The sequence below is a fragment of the Chelonia mydas genome, chromosome 2 (assembly GCF_015237465.2).
Source record: "Chelonia mydas isolate rCheMyd1 chromosome 2, rCheMyd1.pri.v2, whole genome shotgun sequence".
Lineage (NCBI taxonomy): Eukaryota > Metazoa > Chordata > Testudines > Cheloniidae > Chelonia > Chelonia mydas.
This window is the reverse complement of record NC_057850.1, coordinates 153069562-153089127: the sequence shown is the minus strand read 5'-3', so window position 1 is coordinate 153089127 and position 19566 is coordinate 153069562. Positions and strand designations below refer to the sequence as shown.

The 19566-nt window shown below is 41.2% G+C and overlaps 1 protein-coding gene across 21 annotated transcripts in view; it reads left to right on the top strand.

The window, feature by feature from the left end:
- LOC102943985 (poly(rC)-binding protein 3) overlaps window positions 1-19566 on the top strand; it is a 703847-nt gene that overhangs the window by 462688 nt on the left and 221593 nt on the right. The window lies entirely within an intron of this gene.

Here is a 19566-nt window from a genome sequence, read left to right as displayed (position 1 = left end):
TCTGTTCACAAAAAAAGTCCCTGGAACTCACAAGTTTTGAAAACAGAAGAATCAATTCATTATAGAAAAGACAGTAACAATAATTCCTCACTAAGCCCCTAGGTAAGGGGCTCTTTGCTCTCTGGGATTCCTTGTGTTGCTGAGTTACCTCTCTTTCTGCAGGGCATTAGACCTGAGATTCAGCTCCAACTGCAGTGTTCTGAGCATCATTTGATGGTCCGATTCAGAGCCCCTCTAACTATCTCTTCACTGGCTAGTGACAAAAGTGGTGTCGTGTTTTCAGCTCCCTCCACACCTGAACAGCCCTGATGCAACTATCTTGCTTAGCCCTCAGGCTGGTCTGCATTCAGTTTTTTCATCAATCTAACTAAATCCAGAGAAAAAAATCTAGGTAAATTGCTGCAATCCCCTAGTGTGAATGCAGTTATAGCAGCCTAAAGGTGTTTATATTATTATAGCTAGTTTCAGTAATAATAGTTTGTATTGTGGTAGCACCTAGGAGCTTTAATCATGGACCAGGGCCCCATTGTGCTCAGTCCTGTACAAACACACAACAAAAGATGGTTCCTGACCCCAAAGGCAAAGCAGTACAAAAACCAAGTAGACAAGCCCTCAAAGATTTTGGGACTCTGCCACCTCTTGCTCCACTTAGCCCCTGGCTTTATGGACAGCACTGCCTCTGTCACAGGTAAACCAGAGAATAGGCAGAGGACCTTACCAGGTCCTTGACTCTGATCCTAAGGGAAGAGCAAACCATCTGTAGGACCAGCTTTTTAAGGGACCCCAAGTCTAGCAAAGAGCATCACAAATAAGACACATCCTGTGATGCTTTCTCTTAGAAATGTAGGGGGCCTTAGGAAGGTTGAGGAAGGGAGTCAGCGATTTGGGAGGCTTTACTGGATTTAGGGAGAGGACGTTGGGAGACTCAGTAACTTGCTGGGAATAAGAATGTGGGAGACGGGAAGACCTATGTAGGATTAGAGAGGGAGTTACGTGTTAAAGGGAAAAGATAGGCTCATAAAAAGATGAAAGGAGAAGGATCTTGTTGGATTGAAGGAGGGAGAGAGGATCCTCAGAATGTTTAATAAGCTTGGCGTCAAACAAACATCCCGTTTGCTGAGGATTTATCTGAACTGAGGTGAACTTCAGAACTTTTTGAAGTTCCCCCATCATTAAAGAGCTAGGTTTATATGAAACTACATTTGTAAGAGACAAAATTATTTATAAACAACACAGACGACTCTCCCTTGCTTCCCAACTGAGGAAATATATTTTTAAAAAAATCCATCCCCAGGGTCTCTTCCACCTATATAGCAATGAAGATTTTCATATCACTACAGTGCACCTTAGGCTAAGGTATCTCTCTTTTTCGCTGTATATAACTACAGTAGATATGTTATTTGCTCCTTGTTGGAATATGTTCCTCTTCAGAGCATGCTATGGGTGTTGTGAAACTCAGTACATGGCTTAATGCTTCTTCAGCTTTGGCAATCCTATTTGATCATACTGTGCTGATAAGCAGTGAAATAGTAGGACATTATCACATTTTGCCACTGCACATTTCTGGAATAAAGATGCACAAAATAAATTGAATTTAAGCCATATAATAGAGCTACTAGAGTAGCAAAAAGTTTTACCTGCTATAATTATTTAAGCTTTGCTACTTCTTTCCAAAAAATGAGACTTCATAAGAATACACAGTATAAAATTTCATATGTAGTGAGATAAGAAAATTAGATTTAAAGAATATTATTATTTATCATTTATATAGCTATTATTGTTTAACAGTGCAATTAATCGCGATTAATTTTTTTAATCGCTTGACAGCCCTAATACAAATTATAATGCAAATGCAACAGTGTTCATATTTCTCTAAGACCTGCTGCCACTAAAACTATGCTGAAAGATCTAGTTGTAGGGTGTTAGTACCCATTGCCCAAGGTCATTTGACAAACTTAGCTTAGCATTAAATAGAAACAAAAAGGGAGAAAAAACTTTGATTTTGGGAGCAATCAGGCCTTTATTTGTAATGGGGAAAGAAAAAGACAGGTGAGCAGGAATGAAAATATGATGAATTTCAATGTTTTAATTTTGTTGGGGGAATTCCAGAGGTAAGCTATTTGAGACACGGCCACACAGAGGAAATACTGTGTTTTTTTTGTTTGTTTTTTTGTTTTTTTTAAAGAAGACAAGAGACAAGGTTTCAGGTAACTTTGGTATTGTTAGTGATTGGTGACTACTGAGGGTTCAGAAGCCTGCCTTCAAAATTCAGAGTCCAGATTTTCATGATGTGTACAATACTGTATATTTTATTTAAAGTAACTTAACAATGCTAATATACATTTTCCTAGAAATACATTTGGTAAAAGAGGGTGCTCTGTGGTACCTTAATATAAAAGCTTATTCAATCAAATGTATGTTTCTATTGTTGATTTTTCCCCCAATTGGATTTATACTAATACTTTGATATTTTTCTTAGGCTTCCAGCCATCATCTTAGCAAGCTTCTCCCTGAATAAAGCCTAAGTGCATTGTAGTGTGTGTTAAAGAAAAAGGGGGGAAAGTTAGATGCACTCCAGAAAATCCATAAATAAAAAGTGTTAACCTGTGATCCAGTAACAAGTGCAATTGTATTGACAAATGTTTCTGATCCTAATCATCCTTTCTTCTAGTTGTAGGAGTTGCTAATTGGCGTATGCTTCTGAATAAATAGGCATTCATTTGATGTTGGCAAGTGGGTGTTTGTCCAAATCTGATAAACGACTCATTGCCTGAGCTGATAAGGATAACAAATAAAGGCCCTGATCCTCAGAGATGCTTGAGCACCTGCAATCAAGCCTGCATTTCACTGACAGCTTTGAGTAAAACAGTGGGCCAGATTGGGGCTAGTTCCCATTTGGGAGCAGGGCAGAGTTGCTGTACCCTGGGTAGCTCCAGGAGGGTAGTCCATGAAGTACATGGGAGAGCACAAGCTGCACCATCCCTTTGGATGCTGCAGTCTGCTGTCTCGCGCTTGCACTCTCTCCCTCCGCATGTGCTTTGAAGTGACTTGGCCCTTAGAAGCTCCCTCAAGCACAGACATTGTTGCTAGGGGAAGATTCCTTGCACCCTCTCCCTTCATTTCCTCCTAGCTAGGGCCAGACTCAGTCTGGGTTTGAGTAAGGACTTCAGTTTTTTGACTGTTTCTTTCAGTGGGAACTGTGGATGTTCAACACCTGTCCGGACCAAGCTCATAATGGGCATTAGAAACTGGGCGGGCTTGCTGTGTAGGATCAGTCTGTCTAAAATATATAGAGTAGGCAAATTCTGTACTTTTTAAAATCTTAAAAGAATAGAAGAAATTGGGCTCCTCTAAAAGGTGCCCTGCTGATTTTTGAGTTTCCCAAGCTCCCTCTGAGTCCAAGGCTTGTCCCAGATAGGGCTGCTAGCCACACAAGTGCCAGGTCAAAGCAAACTCAGAGGGGGGACTCATACTACTCAGGTGGTGTAACTGTTGTGATTTCCTGAAGGCATGTGGTTCCCTGGAGGCTCCTGCTGGGGCACTGGGGCTCTGCATAACTCCAGTGAATGGCTGTAAATTCAAATGAGCCCAAAGCACTTGAGCTGTGGAATCACTGTTCAATGACTTTCTAAGGAGAAAGGTAGCACTTCCAAAGCATGGCTGTCACGCTCTGGACATAGACCATGGAAACCACTCTGACTGAATGCTAAGTGCAGTCTATTAGAGGTCGGATGGACTAAAAAACACTTGACCAGCCTATTGTGCATTTAAAAGGCAATCGCACAAACATTATTTGCTTGTCTTATCAGACTCTGAGTGGGCAAACAGCCAAAAGTACAGTTCATTAGGGAAGAACCAAACCATTTCATTATCCTGCAAAAACTGACAGTCTTGGTTTATTTATTTATTTGGGCCAGTGGCTGAATGTTTTCCTCTGTTGGGATATTTCAGGAGAGGAGCTCAGCATCTCTTCGCTGACCATTTTGCCCTTCCTTGGGCTAAGGGAATGGAAAAATGAAGCAAAAATAAAATATCAAAACAAAATTACTACAGTATCTTAATTTTTCTGGTTAAAAAAGATTATTTCAGTGTCAATGATTTAATTTGTTTTATAGTTATAAGCTCCCTGCTCTTTCTACCTTTCCCTTCTATTTCCAGCAGCATCTCTGTTTACCTGTGTTTGGCTCCAGCCAAAAGCTCATGGTCCTGCTGAGCTATCTCTGCTATTTGTGAAACCTCTGGACCAGTGGTTCTCAATCCGCGGGCCGCTTGCAGCCCATTCGGGGCACAGCCGCGGCTCATGTAACATCCTCAGGGCCATGCAGGTACTATATATATTATGTGGATGCAGACCACATAACACACAGAGAGCTGCATATGCAGCCCACGATGGTAAATAGGTTGAGAACTGCTGCTCTGGATGGTCATGAATATAAATCTCTTTATCTGAAGCTGAGTTATGAGTGACTAAGAAAGGTACTTATGTAGCAAGTGACTGTTACCCTCCTTCACTGGGGGTCAAGTGCATGACATCTGTGATGTTCCAAAATTCCAAAGGGAAGAGAGAAACCTGAAATCACTCCAGACCTGGTGACTCTTACAACATAGTGCATGGTATTGTGACTGGCCATTTGACATCACTGTAATGTTGATTTATTTTCACTCTCCCCCTGTGACAGATAGTTGTATCAGGATGTTTGATTTTTAATTTATATTAAACTTCTCAGCCTCTTTACTCTGCTATCAAGCTTTGATTAGGTAACATATCCTAAAGTATAGAGAAAGTCAGTAAATGGAAGAACAGCCTAATGATTGTCTATGAGCCAGATTATCATATCTGTTCTAACACTAAATGGTTCCTTCCGTCGTGCTATTGAATTCAGTAGGATTTCTTGTGGAGTGAGATTCAAATCAGCATGAGTAATTCTGTCATTCTGGCTCTCTGGGATATTGGAAATAGATGCTCACAGAGGCAACTGCCATACCTGTTTGGGCTCTGAAGAAACATGAGTCAAAATAACTGGTGTTGAAAGATGATATGGAACATGATCCAAAGACTGACTTCAGTGGCCTTTGGATCAGGCCCATTATGAGTAACTCTCCTACTTGAATATAAGGGTGGACTTTTGGTAGAACAAAGAACTGTGTACCCTAATATTGGGGAGGAGTTGAGTAACAGGTGGGAAAGACACTTTTCCCTGGGCCAAGTGACAGAGAAAGTTGTTTAAAGAGAGTCTTTATGCTGAGAAAACAACACAACTGTTTTCTGCCATTGTTCAGATATTTCCAAACTTTGTAACTCCAGCTGCACTCACCTAGAAACGGTTTCCTAGTGTGTGACTAGAGGCATTTATTTCAACTTACTGTTCGTTTGATTTTTTTTAAATTCTTTTTCTTCATGGAATTTGCTGGTGAAGACTACCTTGACTTATGACAAGCTGAACAGGTTCTAGGAGCTTGTTAATCAGGAGAATAAAATAAAAAAAAACTCGAAGAACCTAAAATAATATGAGGAAAAAGTGTGTGATCATGTACTTAAAGACCTTATCATAATGTATATGCACAGGAGGGCTGAATTATGATTGCACTGGCAGCCTTTATTGTGGCATTTCCTAACTTCTGAGGGCTTGACTTTGCAAACTTAATAATTTCTTTTAATGAAGTGTGTCTGGGTGTGCAAGTGTATTTCCCCACTCCCCACCCGTTCCTCCTCCTCTGCATTTTAATTAGGCTACCTCCTCCCTCAAAGTTGACACACTTGGTGCTCTCCCGGATGAGGCAGAATCAGCTTGGACAGCCATAAGCATGATCACCCAAGAAGTTGTAGATGCCATTCCAAAACCGAAAGCCAAGGGTTTCACTTGTAGCATATCTGCTAAGCCATTTCAAATTCTGCAAAAGAAATCTGAGGCCAGGCAGTGCCATGATGACATCCAATGTAAACATTTACAAGGTATTTTTCAGGTGTGAGCAAAAGTGGATCATGACACTTATTTTAAGAATTTGGCAAAAGAGGCAGGAGAGGGAATAAGATCTAAAAAATTACAACCTGCATTCAAAGCTATTCAGTTACTTCGATCCAAAACTGGGCTTTGCACAGGGTTTATGCCAATAAATAAGGCTAATGGTAAAACATTCTCAACCCAAGAAAAAGTTCTGCAAAAATGGAAGGAATATTATGAGACTGCACTTATTCTGAAACAACTCCTTGGCCAGACACGTTAGTAGTAGATGCAATCCCTGACACTGAAACCTGTGTAGATGTACCTACATTGGAAGAAGTTTGCTTTGCCATAAAGAAACTGCCGGTGGACACAACAACATAACACCCAAACTTCTCAGGTGAGCTGTAGAGCACTTAAATGTAGCATTTCACCAATGTTTTGTCTGGGCTTAGACCACTGGGAAGTTACCAGTGGAGTGGAAGGAAGGGATCATCATCCTACTTTATAAGGGGAAAGGCCCACACACTGAGTGCAGCAACTGCAGGCCAATAGCTCTGCTTTCTGTTCCCAGAACAGTTGTTACACAAGTCCGACTCACCCGGCTCCAGGCTCTCCATGTGAATTCCATTGCCCAGACTCATCAGGCTTCCCCGTTGGGCAGTCTACAATGGATGTTATACTTGCTGTTTGTCTTTTATCTGAGATCCATCATGAATTCAGTTGTCCTTGGACAGCAGATATGTTAGACGTAAAGGCAGCCTTCAGTTCTGTTGATAGTGTTGCTCTGTAAAAGGCTGTACAAGACTTCGCACCCCCGACACCCTCCTGAGGTTAATTCAAGATGTACATAATGACTCAGGCATGGGTGCCATGGGGAACTCCTAGGTCTGACTGGTGTTACAGTAGATCTGGGGTGAAGCAAGGATGCGCCCTGACCCCAAGTCCTGTTCTGCCATGCAGTGAATTGGCTCCTTGAACATATCTCCACCAATACCGGTATAATGATCAGTTCAACTTTGTTTGCTGACTTGGATTATGAAGATTATGTCATCCTCTTTGGCCAGGATGCAAACAACCTTAAAGATGAACTAGAGAGCTTCCAGCACGTGATAGCTGCCCCTGAGCTAAGAGTTTCTTGGGAAAAACAAAAAATGAGAGTGTCAGCACAAAAGTTGTGATACAAGAAATCTGTGGTGAGGGACAAACTGTGGAAGTAGTGGATGATTTCATCTATCCTAAGCAGTAAATTGTCAACAAATGGGCATTGCTAGCTAGACAGCCTAAGGAAAATTGATTTACCAGCCTTATCCATGAAGGACCTGCAGTAGGGTCTGGAGCCAAAAAAAGGTGAAATTATATTCTAAAGTATGGATTCATCAAACGTGTACTTTCAATCCTCTTATGTGGATCTGAAACATGGACGTTGCTTAAACAAGACATCAGGAGGCTGGAGGCATTTCCTATGTGTTACCAATGGTGGCTATAGAGCATAAAATGGTTTGATTTTTATCAGTAATAGGGTTGTATTATGGAGAACTGGCCTCAAGAGGATTGAAGTCATCATCAGTCATTGCCAGCTGGTACTTTTTGGTCATATAGCCCACCTTGGAGATAAAGTCCCCGCACGTCGAGCCTTGAAGATAGGATTTGAGGTCAGGAGGGGACATTGCCTGGCAGCAGCCTCACGATTGTCCATGTTTAACCTGGCTGCACCAGATCAGTAATAACTTGTGGAGCCATACAAGGTGGCCATGGGCATTCAGCTCTGGGGACCCTCACTCTCTAAGTGTATTGTTGTTTCCTCCTCCCTCTCCTTCACTCTGCCTGGGAGCCAAGTATGGGGGAGCATTAGAGCACAGTCAGTCTCCCTGCTATCAGTTGCTGTGTCTGATGCTGTGTCTGATGCCCCTGGCTGCTAGGAGGAGCAATCGCAGGGAAAAAATTGCTCAGCCCCTGCAGTCTTGGGATGGAGCGTGCCTAATTGCTGTATGAGGAATGGCGCAAGTACAGTCCTGTTGGCAGGAGCTGTGAGAGGATGGAGCATGCCCAGTGCAGGCAGAATCTTCAGACAACATAGCTGCCAAACTCTAAGAAGCTTCAAATGAGTATATTCAAACTCAGATTTTTTTTTAGAGGCTTATAAATTTGGGGGAATTTTCACAGGGACAGAAAAAGGCACATTCATGACATCAAGCTACTCCTTTGCTCCAAAGCCTGGAGACCCTACAGCATCTCAATGAAATAGTTATAATAATTAATTAACGTGGATATAACAATGTATTTTCCCTCATCTCATTCTCAGAAATGGTTAAAACATTTTAGTTAAAGCTTTCCAGAACTGTTCAGCCTGAGTCAGACTCCTGGCATGGAAAATTTCAATCTAAACAGTTAAAAGTTTGGCAAAATTATAAGCAACTGTGTCATGGAGTCCCCGGGCGATGCTCTGGAACTGCTCCCTACAAAGCCAGTCAGGACTCTGGGGAAGTCTCCTTTCCATGAGCAGACTGTCTCCAGGACACACAGCTCACACAACTTCCACCTTCCTGGGTCTGACCTCGGAGCATTCGGCATCCTCTGCCCCTCCATGCGCTTCCCACAGCAAGTCCACCCAGGCAGGCTCCTGGGGAAGCCAGAGGGTCCCGCACCCCAACTCCGCAGTCAGACGTGACTCTCAGCCAGCCAGTAAAACAGAGGTTTATTAGACAACACGAACATGGTCTAACACAGAGCTTGTAGGTGCAGAGAACAGGACCCCTCAGCTGGGTCCATTTTGGGGGGGCAGCGTGCCAGACAACCACGTCTGCACTTCACTCCATATCTCCAGCCAGCCCCAAACTGAAACTTCCTCCAGCCCCTCCTCCTCTGGGCTTTCCCCTTTCCCAGGCCAGGAGGTCACCTGATTCCTTTGTTCTCCAACCCTTTAGCTCTCACTTTGCAGGGGGGAAGGGCCCAGGCCATCAGTTGCCAGGAAACAGGGTGTCGGCCATTCTCTGTGTCCAGACTCCTGCACACACCTGCCCTCTAGAGCTCTGCAGTGATCATACACCCTTACCCCGCCACCTAGATACTTAAGAATTGCATAGGGGAAACTGAGGCACCCCACACTATTCAGAGGAAACATTAAGAACAGTCCCACTTCGTCACAAACTGCAAACTGGGTTTTTATAAGTGGAATTGTTGGGCAACCTTAACTATAGGTTTCACTACTTGTACCACTCAGTGTAGAATAGAATGAAAGACTGCTGAAAGGTGACTTGTGTAAGCCAGTGCGGACACAGAGAGCCAAATGACCAAAAAGATATTAGGTACCGTCCCTCTCAAATGAAGAGCTTGTATTTATTATGCTTGTAGCCATGATAGTATGTTTTATACACACTTCACTTAAGCAATTGTAATTGTAGTTTTATGGAGTACAAAGAGCAATAATAAGATACAGCTCCTTGCTTTTAGGTAGTGGATTAAATTGACGGTGCTTGAAAAATATTAATGGCTGGTCATTAGTAGGTATAGTCTCTTTTCTCATCATACATGATTGTTTTAATTTTAAACTAGCACTTTGCTTTGTGGGTAAAATTATTGACAAAAATGTATGTCTGTCTTCATCAGATGATTAACTAAATCATCCTTTTCTTTCCAAGCAATGCTGTGTCCCTCTGCCCTAAATCTTGCTAGTTGGAAGTGAGGGAGGGAAACCAATTTAATTAAGTTAACTTTATTGACCCACTGGAGCTTGTTGTTTAATAGTATGGCTCCCTGGAGTCTAGTGCAGGTAAATTGAATGAATGCCACAGAATATCACTTCCCTGCATTGCATATTTCAAACCTTTGCCAGGCAGCTTGGGATGAACAGCCAATCAGGGAAACGCGCCCCCCCCCCCGCCCTTTGCTAGCTTAGATGGCATTTCCCATTATGCTCAGAACAGTGTGCAGTGTTACCGATTCATTCCTGTGAGTATACTGAGATTGTATGTGGTATTCAGCTGTTATATTCAGAAGACAACTTTTTCTGAACTGGCTTTTGAGCCATGTTTCAAAGATGCCTTTTTATGAAGGAAAGAAAACTAGCATGTGAATCTGAATGAATGTGCTGTGAGTAAACCATTTAATATAAGTGCATCAATACATTCATTCTGTATGGGAAATCAGAATCTGATAGGCTGATAGAGCTCTTCTAGGGCTACAGTTGTGATAAAATACTTGAGAATAACCTAGTCTGTTTCCTTGTCAAATAATTAGGGATGATAAAATTAAAAGCTAAACAGACTTTAGGAATGTTTTCCCATGGATACTAGTGCTTACCACATTTTAGGTTATTATTTTCTTCTATTGTTGAAATCAGGGTCAAAATGTTTTATTCATCTATAATTCAGCAGTGTTGCAGTTGACTGGAACAATATGTCCTTTTCTATAATATTCCATCAATATTTTATGTTACTTGAGGATAAAATTATGTCGTTTAGTCTGCTGCACATTTACTCCTAGTCGCATTCTTTTAAAGTACAGATAGACTAGTAGTTGAATCATGCAACAGCAACTTCATTCATAAAATATGTAAAGCTTCTTTGGTTAACACATTAGATCCAAAGATCCAGCCCTACAACTTTGTATAGAGTTACATGCCAATTATTGTTTTAGAGAAAAATAAACAGCATCATTTTAATTGTAATTCATAATCCTCACTTTTTTTTAACTGGAAAACACATGTGATTCTGTGTTTTGACTTAGTTTTTGAGTATTTTTCCCTATGTATATCTAGAAAGATATTGTCAGAAAGCTTCAGGTTGATTATTTGGATTTGAAATTCCTGTCTTAAATAAAACATGCATACACACAGAGGATCTCCACCCCTCAAACTAGGTGAGGACGAACGGAGCCTGATCATCAGCTGGTGCAAACTGCCATGGCTCTGTTCAATTCAATGGCTGTTGAGTTCTGGCTAAAGATCTAGCCCATCGACTTCAGTGGAATTTTTCAAAGGCATAAGGGTCCACTGACATGGATCCAATTGTAGGATTGGGTCTAATCTGCAATGGTATTTGCTAATGGTAAGACTGGTTCTGTTTTGGGTATATCTTGGTGTAGCCCTCTGGAGTCTCTGTGAATTTTTCTGTTCCTCTCCTGACTCCAATATCCCATTATGCCATGCAGAACTTTGCAAAATACACCATATGCTTTTTAAAGTCAATTTTAAAGTTGTGGCACAAACTAAAACAATCCAGGAAATTCTAAGCAAAAACTGACCCTCTGTCCTGAATTTTAGGAGTGTGCACAGCAGCCTCAGCACTAAGTTTGACATTCATGAGTTATGTTGCTTTTAGTTTAATATTATTTTAATGTGGCTTATTGTTAATTTTATTTTTTACATAAAAGGAAAAAGCCTTCTATGACAGATCTTTTAGAATCTGTTCCAGTTCCCAGTCCTGATATCTTGGCTAATTGTGTCTCTAGGTAGCTGTTCTTAAAGTCTATATTCTGTATCCGAGAGACAGACATAGCATCTTTCAACTCAGATGGTTTTCGTTTGGGGAACTGGCTGGGCATTAGATAATATTTTTAGTTGTCCCCTTTTTTATTAGTATAATATTTGTGGCATTTGGACTGTTACTCTCTTACCATTATTATATGCTTGAAATAAGTAAAGAATGTGCATCTGATAAATACATATTTATGACCTAATCTTGCAAACTCTTCCTCGTGCAACTGACTAATCACATTGAATTCAAAGGGACTGTTTGCCTGAGTAAGGTTACTTACATGAGTAAGACTTTGTAGGGTGATGTACTTTAAAAGTGTTTAAAAAACCAGGTATTTATTTTTATGCACGTATTCTGTGTACTTGATTGCAATTATTCTAGTCTGTAACTGAAGTGTATTATTAAAGGCTATAACATTTAAAAGCAGGTATTTTAAACTCTACTTGGTGGATCTGAATGTTTTTCAAGAGCTTATCTCACAGCAACTCAAACATCAGCCCAGGCCCAGGGTCAGTCATCTCATGCTACCCACTGCGTGTAGAAATATATTGCTTTAAAATCCATTATCACTGGCTTTTGAAACACAAATCGTTTAAGCGTACTTTTGGTGAGAAACTGAAGATGCAAAAATTGTCGGTTTCTTTCTGTCTCAGCATATCTGCTGCAAATGTATCTTCTACTCTTTACCCATGTTAGCATTGCAGCATCAATACACCTATGAAAGAGGAAGGTGGATCATCATCAAAATTGCCTTTTAAGTTCCCTACCAGTAAATGACAAATAGAACTTTTATGGGTAGTGATAATGAAAGAGTGAGAGAGGAAAAAGAACTTGGGATGTTTCTTTTTCAGATCTGAAGTTGCCTTTGCAGCCGTTGAGGTAATAAAACTCATTGTTTCTCTTCTTAAGTAAGCAAGTTATATGAAGTCATTGTGAAGGAATAGATATGGAACCCCATGCTTTCATGTTTAGAGGGTTTTCTGAGTCTAAACACGAGAGAGAAGAACATTGAAAAGTAAATTTTGTTAACACAAAAACCAGGGACATCTGATTTAGTATACTTTAACCAGAATACTTCCGCTATTTCAAAAACACGTCAGCCAACTCACAAAGGTATTTTAAAGATATTTACTGAAGCATGAAAAGCCAATAATAACGAACAGCACAATTTCTGCTTATAGAATAAGAATTGAATAGCCATTTCAGTATTTGACATTATGATCATCATTCAGAGTAGGTGTGACAGGGGGCTACAATTTAGGCCAGGGAACAGGCCAAGCAAATATTATATGCCTGGATTTTGTTTTCTTTCCTACGTGACCATCTTCAGCTACAGGAAAAACATTTTTTTTTCTGTGTTACTGATTCCTTTCCTAAGGGAAAGCAGTGAAATAGAGTTGTGAAATGTCAAGTTACACTATTAAAGAAAACCCCATGCTGATGGATGAATGTTGTTCAGGGTGCATGTCTGAACGTACAGACTTAGAGCCAACTTCTGAACTCCTGTGCAAAGCCTGATTGAACAAGCTCTGTATTGGGCTCTTAGTTTGAGCATGGAGAATGGAGCACTAGCACGACTGCTAATACAGAACATGAGCAGTAAACGCAGAGCCTATGCCAACCTGGTCTCCACTCCCAACACCCAAAGTACAAGGCAGCAGACAGAAGATCTTTATGCACATGTCCAAGAGGAGGGAACAACTTTAGCACTTAGAGATTTCTGCCTGAAGTGAGTTCTGAGTACTGCCACCAATTTTTCCTGCTGTTTAAATGCCCATATGCCATATCTATGTTTTCTTGGACTGAGATGTTGTACATGGTTCCTCCACCTTGATTTCCAGTTATTGACCATGCCCTCATTATAGTAGGGATGGATGAACTGGCTCAGATAAAATAAAAACACAAAAATTTCAAGCTGAGACAAGCCCATTCTTTGTATGGGTCAGAATGGTTTGTGCATATCTCTCCTCTTGCCAGCAGATGACACCATATAGAAAATAGAACAGGAAAGCCAATTTTGCACTACTTCCTCCTTCTGTGGTTGTGCAGTTTATTTCTGGGTGAACCCCACTTCTTATCACTTCAGGGAAGCACAGAGAGGGGAAGATGTTTTCTTGAGTTTGCATGTTGGTGGTGGTCACTACCAAACTCTCTTGAAAATCTGGCCTATGCTTTCAGTTTTTCACCTCCTCCACAGTGTGGGGCTAGCTCATTTTTTCCATCCCTATAATCTTTGTTTCCCTATAAATGTTGTTTTCTTTTGGCTGTGGGTAGTGCTGGAAGTAGACGTATATGCGTTCAGGACCCTTTGTTCTCTCTTATGTTAGGCAGTGCAGCTCTGTATTTCTGAATCATCCAAGCAAGCAGCTTTTATTTTTCTTTTACTCATCAATCCCATTCCTTTGTTTGCCTTCTGATTTAGGGGGTGGTGATGTGTTTAATTCTTGCATTCCTGAAAGAGAAGGACTATTGTTTTCATCATCCAAACGATATATGTTGCCCTGGGTAGGCAGTGTAGGCTTAGCTTACCTTTTCTGAGTCAGATACAGAGTGATCTTTACCCATTGCTGTACATTTGGCTATGAGTAAACGTTGTGTGTGTCAGTTTTGCCTACCTAGTTTCAGATGTTACCAGCCTGAACTGGATCTTAATCTAAGAGCAAAACACCATTATTTTAATTTTTCATCACCACTAGTGTACCAGGAACAGGTATAGTGTATGCTAATTTATTTTGTTCATGCCATCTAATCAATGCCAAATGAACTAAGAATTCTGAACTATTTATACTTTGTGTAAAACTAAAGAATTACAATTCTCTGTAGTCTATAGCAAAATATGAATGATTCAATATTGAGTTGAGAAGTAAGTTAAGTAATATGAGCAAATAGATGTATCTTGGTAAAAAAATTACATATGATATATACTGTACATAGAGCTGGTCAGGATATTTTTGATTAAAGAGTTTTTTGTTCGAAAATGCCAATTCATTTAAACTGAAGTTTTTCCCCAAAAGGGTTAATTTTTACTAGGAAAGGCTTCTCGGGTCCAGGGTGGAATTTCTGGTCAAAAAGGGAGGGGGACAAAGGTAGGGAGAGTGTGGGAGGGAGAAAGAGACACCTAATAGTCAATAGGCCATTAGTTAGAGCACTCACCTAGAATACAGTAAACCCAGGTTCAAGTCTCTGGTCTGCACCATTTCTTGGCCAGGTCTAATTGTTATAGGTGTGATGTCTATATATACATAATGTGTATATATACAATCTTTATTGTTTAATTACTTTCCCCCTAATTATCTGAGTAGGGTCTGTGTTTCCTTGAATTTTTGGAACTTCTGCCGAAAGTAAAACCCATAGGGCCAGTCTAGAATAGCCTTGGGCAGTACAAGCTCTGAGCATCCAGATTATTAGTCCTGTGATGGTCCAGAATTTTAAACAACTTAATGTTATCTCAGCTGTTAGACAAACAACATGGACTCTGCAGAGCAGTTTTATTACAAGTGCAATAGTATGGTTGGATTTGGACAGAAACTATATCTGCAGCATGTGGTTTGCATAATAAGAAGCAGGAGAAAGAGTAACTTGAAATATATTTTGGAAATAGAAAAAATAAAACTGCAGGTGCTATTTTGCTATAAAGATTAGTTATGGAGAATCCTTTTATTTTCCACAGCCCCAAAACACTGCTTCTAAACCCATCTTCTATATCTAAAACATGATTTAATTAATGACTATACTGGGAAGGAATATTCATAACATAATTGTCTCAGGAATCTGTTTTTTTAAAAAAAAATCCTTGAAAAAAGAATACTAGATATTATGACCCAAGTTCTGTTCACAGTTACACCCCTGTAAATCTGGAGTAACTCCATAGTTATGGAGAACCCCACTGTCAAAAGGAAGCCCCAGACAGGCTATGTTACTTTTCCAGTCTTTGCAGGACTGGTAGAGGAACAAAGCACATATCCTCTTGTCCATTCACTCCTTCACCACCAGACCAAAGAAAGCCTTCCTTTTGCCCAGGAAGGAGAGATCTGTGTGCCAAAGCAACCCTCCATACATGGATCACAGGGGCATAGATAGACCCATAATTCCAAAGAACAGTCCTCACCCAGAACTCACTGAAGTCAGTGCAAAGACTCCCATTGATTTTAAGCCATAGAGAAGTGGCAATGTGCTGGTGAGCCCAATGATCTTTCAATAATTGCTGTAATTTAAATATATTTTGTCACATTATTTTATGATCCTCTTTCCCTTCCCCTGGTTTTGTAGTCTGAACAAAGGTAACTGATTCAGAGTTGTTATAAACCAGAATCTTCTAAGACAGGTTCATTTGAATGGGAATTGTTTGATGATGATGTCTTTGTACATATATTTTTATGGGGTGGGAGGCATATTTTAAAGATCCTTCTTTTATTGGTTTCACATCTATCAAGGACATTGTGTGTGTTGCCCTTAGTGGAAGATTATGATTTGTTACAAAGCATGATGACACTAATTTAGAACAAATTACACCCTTGTAGCTGTGGCATTCCCCGCAGCAGCAGAACCAGAGCAGATCCATCTGGAAAAGGCGGGGGGGAATGAAGTGGAGGAGGTCCATGGAAAGGCTGCACAATCGTTTATAGCTTGGAGTTCCTCTCAGAGCCCCCAGTCTTCCTGCTGCACTGGATATGCATTTGGGCATGGACATCACCCCAATATCCCATCCAGCCACTTGGCCTAGAAGTTGGGCGGATGATTTGGGACCTAGTGCATAAGTAAAAGAGTCTGTCTTGACGTAAGTTAGTGTCGTCCTGCAACCTTCCTGTTGGACTGAATCACTTAACGCAAGGTCTAATAAGTCTAGGAATGCCCAAGGTGATGCTTTAGCAAATCAACTTTACAGGTTATCAGTGCCATCAATTTGTGCTCAAGTTAATCAGTCATGGGACATTGTGGAGCTTCGCCTGGAAGCACAGAGAAGCTTAAGCAGCTTGTCATTCTGTGTGTACTAACAGATTGTCTGTATTACAGCATGCATATAATTCTGAATTATTCCCTGTTCCAAGAGCATACCTCTTCCATTACAACTTACCACTCATTCTTCAATTTCCTGGTGCAAGTGCTGGAGGAACCAACTAGGGGCAGAGCTCTTCTTGACCTGCTGGGTCAAGGAACAGGGAAGAATTAGTAGGGGAAGCAAAAGTGGATGGGAACCTGGGAGGCAGTGACCATGAGATGGTCGAGTTCAGAATCCTGACACAAGAAAGAAAGGAGAGCAGCAGAATATGGATCCTAGACTTCAGAAAAGCAGACTTTGACTCCCTCAGGGAACTGATGGGCAGGATCCCCTGGGAGAATAACATGAGGGGAAAAGGAGTCCAGGATTGCTGGCTGTATTTTAAAGAATCCTTACTGAGGTTACAGGGACAAACCATCCTGATGTGTAGAAAGAATAGTAAATATGGCAAACGACCAGCTTGGCTTAACAGTGAAATCCTTGCTGATCTTAAACACAAAAAAGAAGCTTACAAGAAGTGGAAGATTGGACAAATGACCAGGGAGGAGTATAAAAATATTGCTCAGGAATGCAGGAGTGAAATCAGGAAGGCCAAATCACACTTGGAGTTGCAGCTAGCAAGAGATGTTAAGAGTAACAAGAAGGGTTTCTTCAGGTATGTTAGCAACAAGAAGAAAGTCAAGGAAAGTGTGGGCCCCTTACTGAATGAGGGAGACAACCTAGTGACAGAGGATGTGGAAAAAGCTAATGTACCCAATGCTTTTTTTGCCTCTGTCTTCACGAACAAAGTCAGCTCCCAGACTACTGCACTGGGCAGCGTAGCATGGGGAGGAGGTGACCAGCCTTCTGTGGAGAAAGAAGTGCTTCGGGACTATTTAGAAAAGCTGGACGAGCACAAGTCCATGGGGCCAGATGCGCTGCATCCAAGAGTACTAAAGGAGTTGGTGGATGTGATTGCAGAGCCATTGGCCATTATCTTTGAAAACTCATGGCGATTGGGGGAGGTCCTGGACGACTAGAAAAAGGCTAATGTAGTGCCCATCTTTAAAAAAGGGAAGGAGGAGGATCTGGTGAACTACAGGCCAGTCAGCCTCACCTCAGTCCCTGGAAAAATCATGGAGCAGGTCCTCAAAAAGTCAATTCTGAAGCACTTGGAGGAGAGGAAAGTGATCAGGAACAGTCAGCATGGATTCACCAAGGACAAGTATGCCTGACTAATCTAATTGCCTTCTATGATGAGATAACTGGCTCTGTGGATGAGGGGAAAGCAGTGGACGTGTTATTCCTTGACTTTAGCAAAGCTTTCGATACGGTCTCCCACAGTATTCTTGCCAGCAAGTTAAAGAAGTATGGGCTGGATGAATGGACTATAAAGTGGATAGAAAGCTGGCTAGATTGTCGGGCTCAACGGGTAGTGATCAATGGCTCCATGTCTAGTTGGCAGCCGGTATCAAGAGGAGTGCCCCAAGGGTCGGTCCTGGGGCCGGTTTGTTCAATATCTTCATAAATGATCTGGAGGATGGTGTGGATTGCACCCTCAGCAAGTTTACAGATGACACTAAACTGGGAGGAGAGGTAGATACACTGGAGGGTAGGGATAGGATACAGGGGGACCTAGACAAATTAGAGGATTGGGCCAAAAGAAATCTGATGAGGCTTAACAAGGACAAGTGCAGAGTCCTGCATTTAGGATGGAAGAATCCCAAGCACCATACAGACTAGGGACCGAATGGCTAGGCAGCAGTTCTGCAGAAAAGGACCTAGGGATTACAGTGGACGAGAAGCTGAATATGAGTCAACAGTGTGCCATTGTTGCCAAGAAGGCCAATGGCATTTTGGGATTTATAAGTAGGGGCATTGCCAGCAGATCGAGGGACGTGATCATTCCCCTCTATTCGACATTGGTGAGGCCTCATCTGGAGTACTGTGTCCAGTTTCAGGCCCCACACTACAAGAAGGATGTGAAAAAATTAGAAAGCATCCAGCGGAGGGCAACAAAAATGATTAGAGGACTGGAACGCATGACTTATGAGGAGAGGCTGAGGGAACTGGGCTTGTTTAGTCTACGGAAGAGAAGAATGAGGGGGGATTTGATAGCTGCTTTCAATTACCTGAAAGGCGGTTCCAAAAAGGATGGATCTAGACTGTTCTCAGTGGTACCAGATGACAGAACGAGGAGTAATGGTCTCAAGTTGCAGTGGGGGAGGTTTAGGTTGGATATTAGGAAAAACTTTTTCACTAGGAGGGTGGTGAAGCACTGGAATGCGTTACCTAAGGAGGTGGTGGAATCTCCTTCTTTGGAGGTTTTTAAGATCAGGCTTGACAAAGCACTGTCTGGGATGATTTAGTTGGGGATTGGTCCTGCTTTGAGCAGGGGGTTGAACTAGATGACCTTCTGAGGTCCCTTCCAACCCTGATATTCTATGATTCTGGAGGTAAGTTGACATTTTGAAAGACCTGGATTGTAATCAATATACAGGAGTGATAGCTACTGCTTAGGTACATAAGCAGTTATGACTATTTATGGTGTTCTCAAGCAAAATGAGTGCTGTAATTCTAGTTAAATAAGAGATTGCCTACATATTGGCCTATTTAAGGGCTTTACATCTGAGGGAAGAATATCAGAGAAAAATCTCATGAGCTGTCTGTAGATGTTATACTTTTTTTTCTGATTTTATTATAAGGGTCTGTCTACATAAAAGAGATATTTTATATCTATGATATTATTGTATTCTGATGCCCCAGGCCCTGGCCAGTATAACTAGTTCTGATCAGTGACTTTTATAACTTAAAAGGCTGAGTTTGGGGGGGATGGGAGGGGAGGAAAAAAAATTTCTGAAGTTTGACCAAACAGAATTTATATTATTTTCAATATCCAACCTCTTGAAAAATGTTAGAAGTGCCACATTTACAGATACAACATTGAGTTTCCTTTTGCCTGGCCCAGATAGAGAGCTTTTAGGACATATGGGGAGTTTTATGAGCTGTAATTAACACAGCAGGGCAAAAATTTTCACACACACTTTTTTTTTTTTTTTTGGCCAAAAAATGCAGATGTAGGTTGACTGAAACAATTTTGTGAATTCACATCAGTTTCGGCAAATTGTTTCAGCCATAAACAAATAAATAATAAAGAAAGAAATGAATA